At 37.5% G+C, this 13,065-nt stretch overlaps 1 protein-coding gene and 1 non-coding gene across 4 annotated transcripts in view; both read left to right on the top strand.

Annotated features, from left to right (window-relative positions):
- Nucleotides 1–13,065, top strand: part of UVRAG (UV radiation resistance associated) — a 309,203-nt gene that overhangs the window by 2,220 nt on the left and 293,918 nt on the right. The gene's annotated exons all lie outside the window — the stretch shown is intronic.
- Nucleotides 12,138–12,267, top strand: LOC136176145 (small nucleolar RNA SNORA11). The gene has a single exon (XR_010664520.1). It is a non-coding gene; the product is annotated as a small nucleolar RNA SNORA11 (small nucleolar RNA).

The following is a 13,065-nucleotide window of genomic DNA, read 5'->3' as shown; positions in this document are numbered from 1 at the left end:
CTGAATGCTGTATGATCACTGAGTATGGTATTTACAGCTTTCTGGGGGTGTCATCCTTCTTGAATTCTTGGAAGGCAGCCTATGCAAAAGCATTTTTACTTTTGCTCTTGACATTAATTTTGCTTTCTGGGTCAAAATGCTCAAGATTTTAGGATATAAACATATAACATTTAAAAAAAGTAAACATGTTTGTTGAAGTGTTACCGGTATACAGTCAAGTGTACCAGTTATTAGTACACAGCTTGGTTAACTGTCACAAAACAAAGTTATGTAAGTGCTACCCAGATTAAGAAATACAAAATTATTTCCATCCCAGAAGTCCCCCTCACTTCCTCTCCCATGTCTACCTTTCTCTCCAAAGGAACTACTGTTCTGATGTATAAAAGCTTTTGCCTGTTCTTGAAACTGTATATAAATGGAATCACACAAAAAGGTGTTATTCTTTTGCTCAATATTGTTTGTGAGAGTCAGAGAATGTGTGTATATGTAAAAACATTTTTTAGTATTATTGTCTTTTTTGCCTATGGCCTTTTCAGAATTTCGAAGCTTTAGATAAATTGGAAATCCAGTTGACTTTTTTTTAAATAACACTTTGAAAATTATGTCACTTTAATAGATTATGTGCTATTTGATAAGATGTCAGTATTTTTAAACATAAAAAAGATCCTGTTGATTTAAGATTTTCACGATAAAATTGATTATTTCCAAGCATACGTTCAGTGGTTTTTCCCCACTACCCCCAGCCTGTTTCTAAGGCAGGACTTTTTCAACCTCAGTACTATTGATATTTGGGTTGGTTGGTGAGTCTATGAAGTATTTCGTCACCTCCGTGGCATCTACCTGCAATATACCAGCAGGACCACCTCAGGCCTGACAATCAAAAATTGTTTTTAGATGTTGTCAAATGTCTCATAGGGAGCAAAATTACTTCTAGTTGAAAACTACAGTTCTAGGATATATTTTTGTTTTCGGATAGAGAGTATCCCAGGCTTCCTTTGTGGCTCAGCTGGTAAAGAATCTACCTGCAATGTGGGAGACCTGGGTTTGATCCCTGGGTTGGGAAGATCCCCTGGAGAAGGGAAAGGCTACCCACTCCAGCATTCTGGCCTAGAGAATTCCATGGACTGTGTAGTCCATGTGATCCCTAATGCTGGGAATGATTGAAGGCAGGAGGAGACGGGGTCGACAGAGGATGAGATGGTTGGATGGCATCACTGACTCAATCAATGGTCATAAGTTTGAGTAAACTCCGGGAGTTGGTGATGGACAGGGAGGCCTGGCGTGCTGCAGTCCGTGGGGTCGCAAAGAATCGGACACAACTGAGCAACTGAACTGAATTGAGAGTGTATCCCTTCTATTACTTACTGATTTATCTCATCTCAGTCTTCCTTAAGTACCATTGATTCTAGTGGTTGTATTGTTTAAAATATTAGTTTACTGTATATTAGTTCCCAAAGTGTTGAACTCTCCCTACCACCAATCTGCCTCCAGAAAAAGACTTATTTTGTTTTGGCTCAAAGAAAGCCCACAAAACTATAAGACCTAACTAATATTTTTTATTTTAATCCACTTTTCTTAAAAAAAAAAAATCTAGTTAACTCTGCATAAATCCTGAACCTTTATATGTATGAGTACTAACTACAGTGCATAATAGCTACTTAATTTTGTCAGATGGGACTGCTACTTAATTTTTCTTCATTTGCTTCTTTATGATCTTACTTTACCTGTAATTTAAGCATGAACTAGTCATGCATTTTGAAGACTTGTTTTTTCTTTTTAATTTTTGGTTGAGGTTTGTAATTAGTGAATATAACCTCATTTGAAGAATAACTTCCTTCACATCTTAGGTTTAAGCATTTTGAAATAAAAATTTGTGTTTTGTGATAGAGGTATTTATTATGTCCTTAAAAGTTTTGAGAGCATTTCTTTCCTCCCCAAAGGCTTCCTCCTTTGGGTATAACCTAACTACATTCCTCAGATACTTAGAGCTGGGGAGGCTCTTTAGTGTTTGTTTAGGGCTTCCCTGGTGGCTCAGATGGTACAGAATCGGCCTGCAATGCAGAAGACCTGGGTTCGATCCCTGGGTTGGGACGATCCTCTGGAGGAGGGCATGGCAGCTCACTCCAGTATTCTTGCCTGGAGAATCCCATGGACAGAGGAGCCTGGTGGGCTGCAGTCCATGGAGTCACAAACAGTTAGAAATAACTGAGTGACTAAGCACATATACATACATAGTGACCCTTTTAGGGTCACTACATACATAAACATGTAGTTTTGCATGTAGGTATATTCCTAATCTAGTTTAATCCCTTCCATTAAAATAGCTTTACAATTCATTATTACTTTTCTTAGTAGTCAGTATACCTACATCTACCACATTTTTGTATAATAATGTTTAGTTATGTTTGTTTAGGGGCTTCCCAGGTGGCTCAGTGGTAAAGAATCAGCCTTATAATGCAGGAGATGAAGTTTTGATCCCTGGGTCAGGAAGATCCCCTGGAGGAGGAAATGGCAACTCACTCCAGCATTCTTGCCTGGAGAATCCTATGGACAGAGGAGCCTGGCGGATTATAGTCCTTGGGATCTGAGTTGACTGAGTGACTAAGTGACTGATGATGTTTGTTTAACCCCCATTAATAGATTTTTGGTCTGTTTCCAGTTATTCTGTGTAGATTGTTGCAGTGAATATCCATATACAGGTATCTTTGAAATCATTCAGTCAAAGAATATGTATGCACACACTTAGACATATAAATATGCACATAAATACCACCCATATATACATATACATGTTTTTGTTACTTAGATTTGTGTTTCTTTAATTATTAATGTTTTAGTAGCTTCATTTATCGTATGCAAACATTACGCAAAGTTTTGTTGTTCATTCTCTGAGTCTTGTCCAGTTCTTTGTGACCCCGTGGACTGCAGTATGCAAGGCTTCCCTGTCCTTCACTTTCTCCCGGGGTGTGTTCAAACGCCTGTCTATTGAGTCAGTGATGCCATCCAACCGTCTCATCCTCTGTTGCCCCCCTACTCCTCCTGCCCGCAAAAAAGATTGAGGGCAGGAAGAGAAGGGGACAGCGAACTCATTTATCCTTACACAACCCTATGAGTTTCAAAATGTTTTAAAATTTTTTTTATTTATTTATTTTTGGCTGTGCTGAGACTTCATTGCTGCACACAGGCCTTCTCTGGTTGCAGCACGTGTGGGCTACTCTAGTTGTGGTGTACACACTTCTCATCACGGTGGCTTCTCTCTTGTGGAGCACGGGCTCTAGGGTTCACAGGCTTCAGTCGTTGTGGCGCATGGGCTCAGTAGTTGGCTCAGTAGTTGCTCTGAGGCATGTGAAATCACCCTGGACTGGGTATCCAGTCTGTGCCTCCTGCATTGGCAGGGGGATTCTTAACCACTGGTCCACCAGGGGAGTCTGAGTTTCAATATATTTGCATAGATCTATGTAGCATTTTAATTTCTTTTGCGACTTGCTTGTTTATGTCCTTGACATTAATTTTTCTGATTACTTACTTGTGTTTTTTCGTTCATTTAAAGAGCATTTTTCTTGTCATTTTTTTGGAAGGAAGTGGGGGTATATTAGTGCTGTTATATATTATTAGTGCTATTATATATCAGTGCTCCCTTGAATTTTTAAAAATAGATTTTATTTTTTAGTACAATTTTAGATTTATGGACAAATTGAGGATAGTACAGAAGGTTTCATACTGTATACCCATTTTCCTCTATTCTTAACATCTTTCATTAATATGGTACATTTGTTACAATTGAAGAACCAGTATTGTTATGTTATTATTAACTAAGGCCTTTATTATTATTTTTTTGTGTGTGTGTGTAATAAAGTTTTATTAAAGTATAAAGGAGATAGAGAAAGCTTCTGACATAGGCATCAGAAGGGGGCAAAAGAGTACCCCCTTTGCTAGTATTAGTAATGGAGTTATATACTCTCCAATGAATCCAAAGAATGTTTGGAGGTTGTAAAGACCTCACCAGACCTACTCCCATAATTTACATTTTAAGATAACAGAGTTACTAAGGCCTTTATTTTATCAAATTTCTTTCATTTAAAAAATTGTGTAGGGATTTCCCTGGCTGAAGGTACTTCTCTGGCAGTCCGTTGGTTATGACTTCGCCTTCTAAAGCAGGGTTCCATTCCTGGTTGCGGAGCTAAGATCCAACGTGACTCGAGACCCAAAAACCAAAATACATAACAAAGCAGTGTTGTAACAAATTCAGTAAAAGACTTTACAGATGGTCCACATCAGGACATAGTGGGGGAAGGAGAGGATGGGGCAAAATGAGAGAGTAACATTTAACCGTATACATTACCGTGTGCAAAATTGGATAGCCATTGGAAATCTGCTGTAGGACGCAGGGCGCTCAGACCCGCTGCCCTGGGATGACAACCTAGGAGGGTGAGATGTGGGAAAGGTGGGAGGGAGGCACAGGAGGGGGGGACACATGTATCCCTGTGACTGATTCATGTGGTTATACGGCAGAAACTTGACACAATATTGTAAAGGAATTATCCTCCAATTAAAAATAAATAAAAATTTATAATAAGAAAGTGGTCCACATAAAAAAGAAAAAAAAAAGAGGAAATTGTTGTAAGATATACAGAATATAAAATTTTCTGTTGCAATCATTTTTAAGTGTAATTCAATGGCATTAAGTACATCCTCAGTGTTGTGCAAACATCACTACTATCCATTTCTGGAATTTTTCGTCATCTCAGACAGAAACTACTCTTTAAACAACTCCCCATTCTTCCTTCCCCAGCTCCTGGTAAGATCTGGTCCACTTTCTGTCTTTATGAATTTGCTTATTCTACCTTCTTCATATAAGGGAATTATACAATATTTGCTTTTCTTATTTCATTCAATATAATGTTTTCAGTATTCATCCATGTTTTAGCTTGTATCAGAATTTCATTTCTTTTAAGGCTGAGTAGTGTTCCATTGTGTTTAAATACTACATTTTGTTTACCTATTCATCTGTTGATGAATCTTTAGTGTTTACCTAATACACTTTTTCAAGATCTCATCATGCACATCACATTGTATTTAATCTCCCCTTGGCTGTAACAGTTCCTCAGACTTCCTCTTTTTGATGACCTTGATAGTTTTGAGTACTTCTGAGGTATTTTGTAGGATGCCTTTCTATAGGAATTTGGTTTTTTTTTTTTTCCTTCAGGATTAGATTGGGATTATGGGTTTTGGGGAGAAAGCCTGGATAGGTAAAGTGCCATTTTCATCTTATATTGTATCAAATGTACATGCTATTAACATGACTTATCACTACTGATGTTAACCTTTGTCATCACCATTGAGGCTGTTGTTGGTCAGGTTTCTCTGCTGTAAAATTACTCTTTCCCACTCATTCCTCCATACTGTCCTCTTTGGGAAGAAGTCACTATATCCAGTCCACTCTTCAGGAGTGAGAATTGATGCTCCCCCTTCTTGAGGGCAGAGTATCTACATAAATTATTTGGAATTCTTCTGCATGAGAGAGTCCTACCAGTAACCGCTTCCTTTTACAGATGAGGAAACTGAAGTCTGGGTAGCTTTCCCAGAGTCACACGGGATGTCACCACAGGGACTTCAGGTTAGGTCTTTGATTCCCACTTACCATAGATACCTATTCTTTGCAGAGTTCTGGTAAAAAAACAGAAGCTTGAAGTTATCTCAAGGTTTGAGATAATCATGCTTCTTATTTTATTTCCCACAGCATCTGTACACAGCACTGTGCTGGTAACATAGTAGGAGCTCAGTATATTTTTTATTTTAAAACTTTATTTGTATATGAATCATTCCTTTGAAGAAGAATTTAACAGTCTAAAGAAAGGAAGGAAATGGGATTGAAACACATACAAGAAAAAATGCTAGAAGCACAGAATTTTGCTAAAAGCAAAAATGCTAGAAGCTTAATTTAGCTGTATGTGATATATTTATTTTCTCTTAATGTTTCTGTTTATTAGATATCTTTTGTCTGTCTCATTTAATCATCTTTTTATTATGTGTTCAAAAGATCTTTTTCTTTGACAAGGCCACTGAAGGCAGAGAGAAAGCTGTATCTTTCTGGGAACATATGCCCTGTGCAATGTTATATATTTTTATTCCTTCCACAAATATTTGTTGAGCTCCTTCCTTGTGACTCAGAAACAAGTATATAGTTGTGTTATATAGCTGTACAAGAAAATGATGGCAATTTTTGAGATGCTTTGCTTCTTGTAAACAAAACTGTGAGGAAGCTTCAGAAACAAAATACCAGCATCCTGAAATCATTATTTCTATGTGATAAAATGCCATTAGGATTTTAAGGTTTTAATTTTTTTTTTTTTTTTTGGTGAAAATGTTTAATTTTCCTTTGAAAGGAAAAGCTGTGTTCTTCTTCAGTGTTAACTTTAAAATTTATCTACTGGGTCACAATTCTTAGCTTTGTGGCAGAAAATTTAGAAGTGAAACTGACTGGAAATAGCAAGAGCAGAATTGAAACCAGTAAGCTGGGCCTGAATGAGTAATAAAATCAAGAGAAAAATTAGGTTTTCATAGTTTTCAAATGTATATTGTTGATAATACATATATTTTCATCAGTAGACATATCACTACTGGAGGAAAAAGAAATACTTGTCATTTTTAATGTGCTCTAAGGAGTGCAGATACAAACTAAGGGTGATTTAGAAAAACTAAAGACAGATCTATATTGAGAGGGATTGAAACTGTTTAAGCTTTATACCTTCAGGTTTAATGGCATCAGTAATGTCTCAGTGAAAGTTTTTTTTAAATGTCTCGTATTTCAGGAGTTGCATTCTTAGATTATATATGTAGAGGAGCACATGGAGAAGGGAAACGACATTGGGATTTTTTTCAAAAACATATTTGAATTATACCTTTTTGGTTTAGTTTAACCTGACCTTGTTTTCTGGCTTCCCTGGTGGCTCAGTAGTAAAGAATCTGCCTGCAGTGCAGGAGATGTGGGTCTGATCCCTGGGTGGGGAAGAGCCTCTGGAGGAGGAAATGGCAACTCATGTCAGTGTTCTTGCCTGGAAAGTCCCATAGACAGGGGGGCCTGGCAGGCTATACAGTCCATGGGGTCGGTTGGACACAATTTAGCATCTAAACAACAATTACCTTGTTTTCCATCTTATTTTAAGATCAAAGCATGAATTTTGAATCATAGAATTTTATAGATGCAAAATCTGAAGCTCTCAGAGGTGAACTATTCCCCTGGCCAGAGATTTGGTCCCTCCATTTATTTCCATCCTAAAGGAGTCAGTAAAGAATATTAATTTAACAAATGTGATTTGAGTGCCCTGCTCTTCCTGTTAGTGGCAGAGGCCTGACCAGATCCTGTGACTCCCATGAGCAGTTTCACTCTGCTTGGCTTGGTGTTTTGAGAATTTGTTTCTTAAACTTATCTCTGGGCTTTGACACATTATCCTTACAACTTTGGGGATTTTAGGCTAGAAGTAAAAATTGGGAAAGACTGTATTTTAAACTTACTTCGCTTCGCAGGCTGTGGTCTCAGGCTGCATCCTCTTGTCCCCTTTTATAGTGTGTATTAGTGAAACTTTGGAATGTCCCTCTGTAATTTGAAAGATCAGTCTTCCTGTTTTGTCCCTGGGTACTTACGATGTCTATCCTTTTTTGAATATCTCACTGAAGAAGTCTTGGTTCTTTACCTCTTCAAGTTTCTAAAACAGCAGTCATCTGGTAATCATGGGTTTTCTGTTGTCAGAAATTTTCTTTATGCTGACTGCCATAGACGTCATTTACTAGTTTTCAAAAACTGGAGCCAAGTGCATTTATTGATTGAGAAACTGAGAAAGCTGAGCATTAGAACCCAGTACTGATGAATCTGTTTGTTGATCCATTGGCTCTTTTCCGCCACCATGGTTGTTACAATGTCTTACAAGATGCCCTCAGATGTTTTGAAAATAATAGGGAAAACAAGGAAACTGAAAGTGGTGGCTACCTTTGACTTTTTTCAGTAGATTCATGGGTAAGAAAAAAGAGAAGATACAAATGAGTGAGAATGGAAATCAGAGTTGTATAGTCTGTTTTTTTTCTGTAAAAATTTGGTCCTCTTTTAACATGACTATTTTTTTGACTGAGGGCTTTACTGGACTACAAGTAATTCATGTGTCCATGTTAGCCTATGTCAAAAGTAAATAGTTGCAAGTGCAGAAGTGGAAGAAATTAACTGAGTAATCCCTTTATTCAACAGATATTTATAAAGTAGCTACTTTATGTTAAATATGGGATTAGCAACTTATATGTCTTGTTTCCTTCAATCTAATTATGTCTTTCAGAGGATCTGAAATTTTACCTATCACAATTCCAGTCTTTTTTGTATAAGAGCTAATACAGGAAAACTAAACTTTAAAAAAAAACAAACATGAAAATAATTTAGGAGTATGAAAAAGCTGTGTTTTAAAATTTTGCCCACCTTAATGAATAACGTCATTGAGAAAACTGGCAGGGCTTTCATCCACTAAAATGTTACTATGAGGGTATATATGAGAAGCAACAACATGAGGAAGACTTTCTGATTTTTTGTTTTGAAAATAGATGACAAAGCAAGCTAGGCAGGTAAGCTGTGGGGTGCTCATTTAAGGTCTAGGATATTTGACAGGACTGTACTCATTATGGATTAGAGTTGGTTCCATCATGTATATGATGTAGGTATTTCAGGTTTGTTTTCATGAATGGAGTTTATCCTACATGGAAGGTATTTAATATAAGTAATAAAAATAAAGAACAGTTGTCCTGGTGCTCTGGAGTGACTGGTTTACGTATAATATTCATGTATTTCTACCGGAAGAAATCAATCTAATTATTATATGGGAACACTAGAATTGCAGAATTTCTTAATTGTACATGAACTGCATTTTTTCACAAATTTGGATGTTTTAAAACTACCTGAAAATTACTAAAAATTACTGTTCACTCTTCTTACCTTGTATTTTCAAGAAAAGGTTACCTTATCAATACCCTCTTTAATAAACTAGTAAAATATACCATGCATTTTAGATACTTATATCAAAAAATAAAAAATAAGTTGGCACTTAGAAGTAAACATAAAATCTATTACAAAATGGAAAAATTTAATTAGATATTAAATTTCTGCTGTGTACCAAATACTGCATTCGACTCCGGTGTACTTCTTTCTCCAACTTCTCTTATTGTTGCAGTACCAGCATATCTCTGAATATGGTTTTAGAAATTCTCAAGAGCACATAATTATTTCCTTAATATGGTATGGTAGGAAGACTTGTAAGACTGGTCTGAGTGTAACTAAGGTGTCTTTGGGAAAAGCATATGTTCTGGTCTTTGGTTCTTGACTTCACAGTGAGAAGGTTGGGTTATCTATATCTCTGTACACATCTTGAACCTCTGTGTGCCTCCATTTCCTCACTTGTCAATTGCTTTCCTTTTTGTCCCTATCATTTTCATTCTACAAATATTGTGCTCATCTCTGTTCTACACTATCATTTGTTTAACAGATTTTTTTTTTTTTTTTTTTTTTTTAGTTTCTACCATGTGTACCACAATAGTGAAGAATATTGTTGTCTAGAGCCAGATGCTTGGATTCAAATACTGACTCAAATCCTTCCTAGTTGGCAGTCCGGAAGTTACTTACTCTCCCTATGCCTCTGGGAGGCTCAGATCAAAAGGGCAGAATAATACCTATCCTGTAGGGTTGTTGAAAGAATTATGTGAGTCATAAGTTTGCCTGCAAAGGTGCATGGTATGTAGTAACTGCTCAATGCTCAAGAAATGTTAGTTGTTACTGTCACTGTTACTACTACTGCTATTTGTCATCTGAGGATACAGGGTAAATAAGGCACTGTCTTTGTCCTGGAGGGATTTGTAATCTAATGATTAAGGCAACTACATCAGCAGACCATTTTAGTGTAATGTAAGAGATGGTTTGAATAAATGCTGAAGCGGAAGAGAGTAGGAAAAGCATTCAAGCTGAGAGACCAGCTTAAGCAGAAAGGTAAGTAGGTGTAGAAGGGAATGGCAGATAAATTGCACGAGGCTGGAGTTTAAGGCTCTTGGAGGAGAATGGTGGAAACAAGCTGGAGAGGTGTAGTTTGGGATCAGATTATAAAGGGCCATGTATGCCCTGCTTTGAAATTTGGACATTGTCTTCAAGGTAGAGGGGAGGACTTTCTTTTTTTAAATAGACTTTAGTTTTTAGAGCAACTTCAGGTTCACAGCAAAATTGAGCAGAAGTTACAGAGATTTTCCAAATACTTTCTGCCCCTGTACGTACATTTTTGTTTTTAGTTGCTGAGTTGTGTCTGACTCCTTTGTGACTTCATAGACTATAGCCTGCCAGGGTCCTCCGTCTTTGAGATTTCCCAGGCAGGAATACTGGAATGGGTTACCATTTCCTTCTCCACGGGGATCTTTCCTACTGTCTCCAGACGGATTCTTTACTACTGAGCCACCTGGGAAGCTGTAGCCTCCCCTGTTAGCAACTTCTGCCACCGCAGTTGTACATTTCTTACAGTTGACGAACTACATTGACACATCATCGTTACCCAGAGTTCATAGTATAAGCTAGGGTTTACCATTGGTATTGTACATTCTTGGTTTTGACCATACATATAATATGTGTTCACCGATGTAGTATGATGCAGAATAGTTTAACTACCTGAAAAATCCTTTGCACTATACGTACACCTCCTGCTCTTTTAACCCCTGGCAACCACTGATCCTTGCCTGTTCCACAATGTCATAGCTGGAATCATACAACTCCTCTGAGTAAATATCAAGGAACACAATTCCTGCAATGTATGTTAAGAGTATTTTATGTTACAAGTTTAATTTCATAAGAAGCTGCCAAACTGACTTCCAAAATGACTGTACCAGTTCACATTCCCACTAGCAGTGAATGAAAATGGTTCCACATCCTTGTCAGCATTTGGTATTGTCAGTATTCTGACAATTAAAAAATAGGTGTGTAGTGATATCATGGGTTTTAGTTTGCATTTCCCTAGTGAAAAGTGATGTAGGACCCCTTTTCACGTGTTTATTTGCTGCCTGTGTGTCTTACTTGCTGAGGCGTCTGTTAGGGTCTTTGCCCCATTTTTCCTTCAGTTGGTTTTTGGTCTTTTATTGCTGAGTCTTATGAGTCTGTATATTTTGGGTAACAGTCGTTTGTCAGATGTGTCTTTTGCATATATTTTCCCCTGTGGCTTGTTTTCTCATTCTTCTGACATTGTTTTTCAGAGAACAGAAGTTTTAAATTTTAATGAAGTCTAATTTATCAATTATTTCTTTCATGGAGAGAGAGTTTGGTGTTGTGTCTGAAAAGTAGTTGGATTCCCAAGGTCACCTAGAATGCTTCTATGTTATCATCTCTGAATTTTATAGTTCTGCATTTTACATTTAAGTGTATTCTCCATTTTGAGTTGGTTTCTGTAAAAGGTGTAAGGTTTGTGTCTAGATTCTTTTTTTGAGTGAAAGCCAGTTATTTCAGCACCATTTGTTGAAAAGACCATCTTTGCTCTGTTGTATGGCCTTTGCTCCTTTGTCAAAGATCAGTTGACTGTGCTTACGTGGTCTCTTTCTGAGTTTTCTGTTCTGCTCCTTTGATTTACTTGTTTATTCAGTTTGTCAGGCAGGGTTCACAAAAAATATCTCGCTGGAATTTTAACAGGGATTGCATTGAATCTATAGATCAAATTGGAAAGAATTGACATCATGACAATATTTCATCTTCCTATCCATGAATATATAATGTTTCTCCATGTATTTCTTTGCTATCGTTCGTTAGAGTTGTATAGTTTTCCTGTAGATGTTGTTCCTATTTTGTTAGATTTATACTCAAGTATTTCATTTGGGGCTTCCCTGGTGGCTCAACTGGTAAAGAATCTGCCTGCAATGCGGGAGGCCTGGGTTTGACCCCTGGGTTAGGAAGATCCCCTGGAGAAGGGAAAGGCTACCTAGTCCAGTATTCTGGCCAGGAGAGTTCCGTGGACTGTATAGTTCATGGGGTTGCAAAGAGTCGGACACGACTGAGTGACTTTCACCAATGTGACTGATTTCATTTTGAGGGGGCATTAATGTAAATGATATTATGATTCTGAATGCAAATTCTACTTGTTTATGGGGTGTGCTCAGAGCAGGGGGCCTGAAGAAATGGCTTGTCTGTTTATAACACACCCGACAGGAATCTGGGTTCACTGTGATGAGGGGCACAAAATCTGTGGCCTTCCTATGAGCAGAAACCTGACACGTGTTCCCCTGCACCTCCACATGCCGGCTGGGCAGGGCTCAGTACTGGAAGGAAAGCTGCAGCACGTAGTGGGGGAGCTTGCCACCAGAGCCTGTTCGGTCCTTGCCTGGGTGGGCCAGGAGTGGTCTCATAAAGGGTCTGAACCTCTCATTTCAAGGAGAAAGAGAAAGATTCCAACTGTATGCCATTCTGCAAAAGCCAAAACTCTGGAGACAATAAAAAGATGAGTGGTTGTCAGGAGTTTGCAGAGAGGAGTATACAGAGTACAGACATTCTCATGAGCAGTAAAAGTACTTTGAGTGACATTACAGTGATGGATATATGTGGTCATACTTTTGTCCAAACCCATAGAATATGCAACACTGCTCTGCTCATTAAAGTGAACCCTAAGGTCAACTGGGAATATTTTGATTATGTGTCAATGCAGTCATCCTTGGTTTAAAAAGAAAAAAAGAAGAGGTACTGTTCTGTTGATAATGGCTGTTCATGTGAGGGGAGGAAGTATATGGGGAATTTCTATACGTTTCTGTCAAGTTTTATTGTAAACCTAAAACTGCTTTAGAAAAAGAAAAAGATCTCCAAAAAAATTTAACACTCAGGGTAGTTTGGCAAAACTTGTTTCACTTTTATGTATGTATACATATTATATATGTGTGTGTGTTTGTTGGATTGTGATATAAAATGTATTTTTTTTAGATCAAAGAAGCCTGCAGGCCATTGTGGTTAATTATACTGGCAAATAAAAGCACAAATTAACCTCAAAAAAAAAATTCTACTTGTTTGTTGCTGGTATATCCAGG

Source organism: Muntiacus reevesi, chromosome 9, assembly GCF_963930625.1.
Source record: "Muntiacus reevesi chromosome 9, mMunRee1.1, whole genome shotgun sequence".
NCBI lineage: Eukaryota > Metazoa > Chordata > Mammalia > Artiodactyla > Cervidae > Muntiacus > Muntiacus reevesi.
The sequence above is the reverse complement of the archived record's forward strand: the minus strand, read 5'-3'. Positions and strand labels throughout refer to the sequence as shown.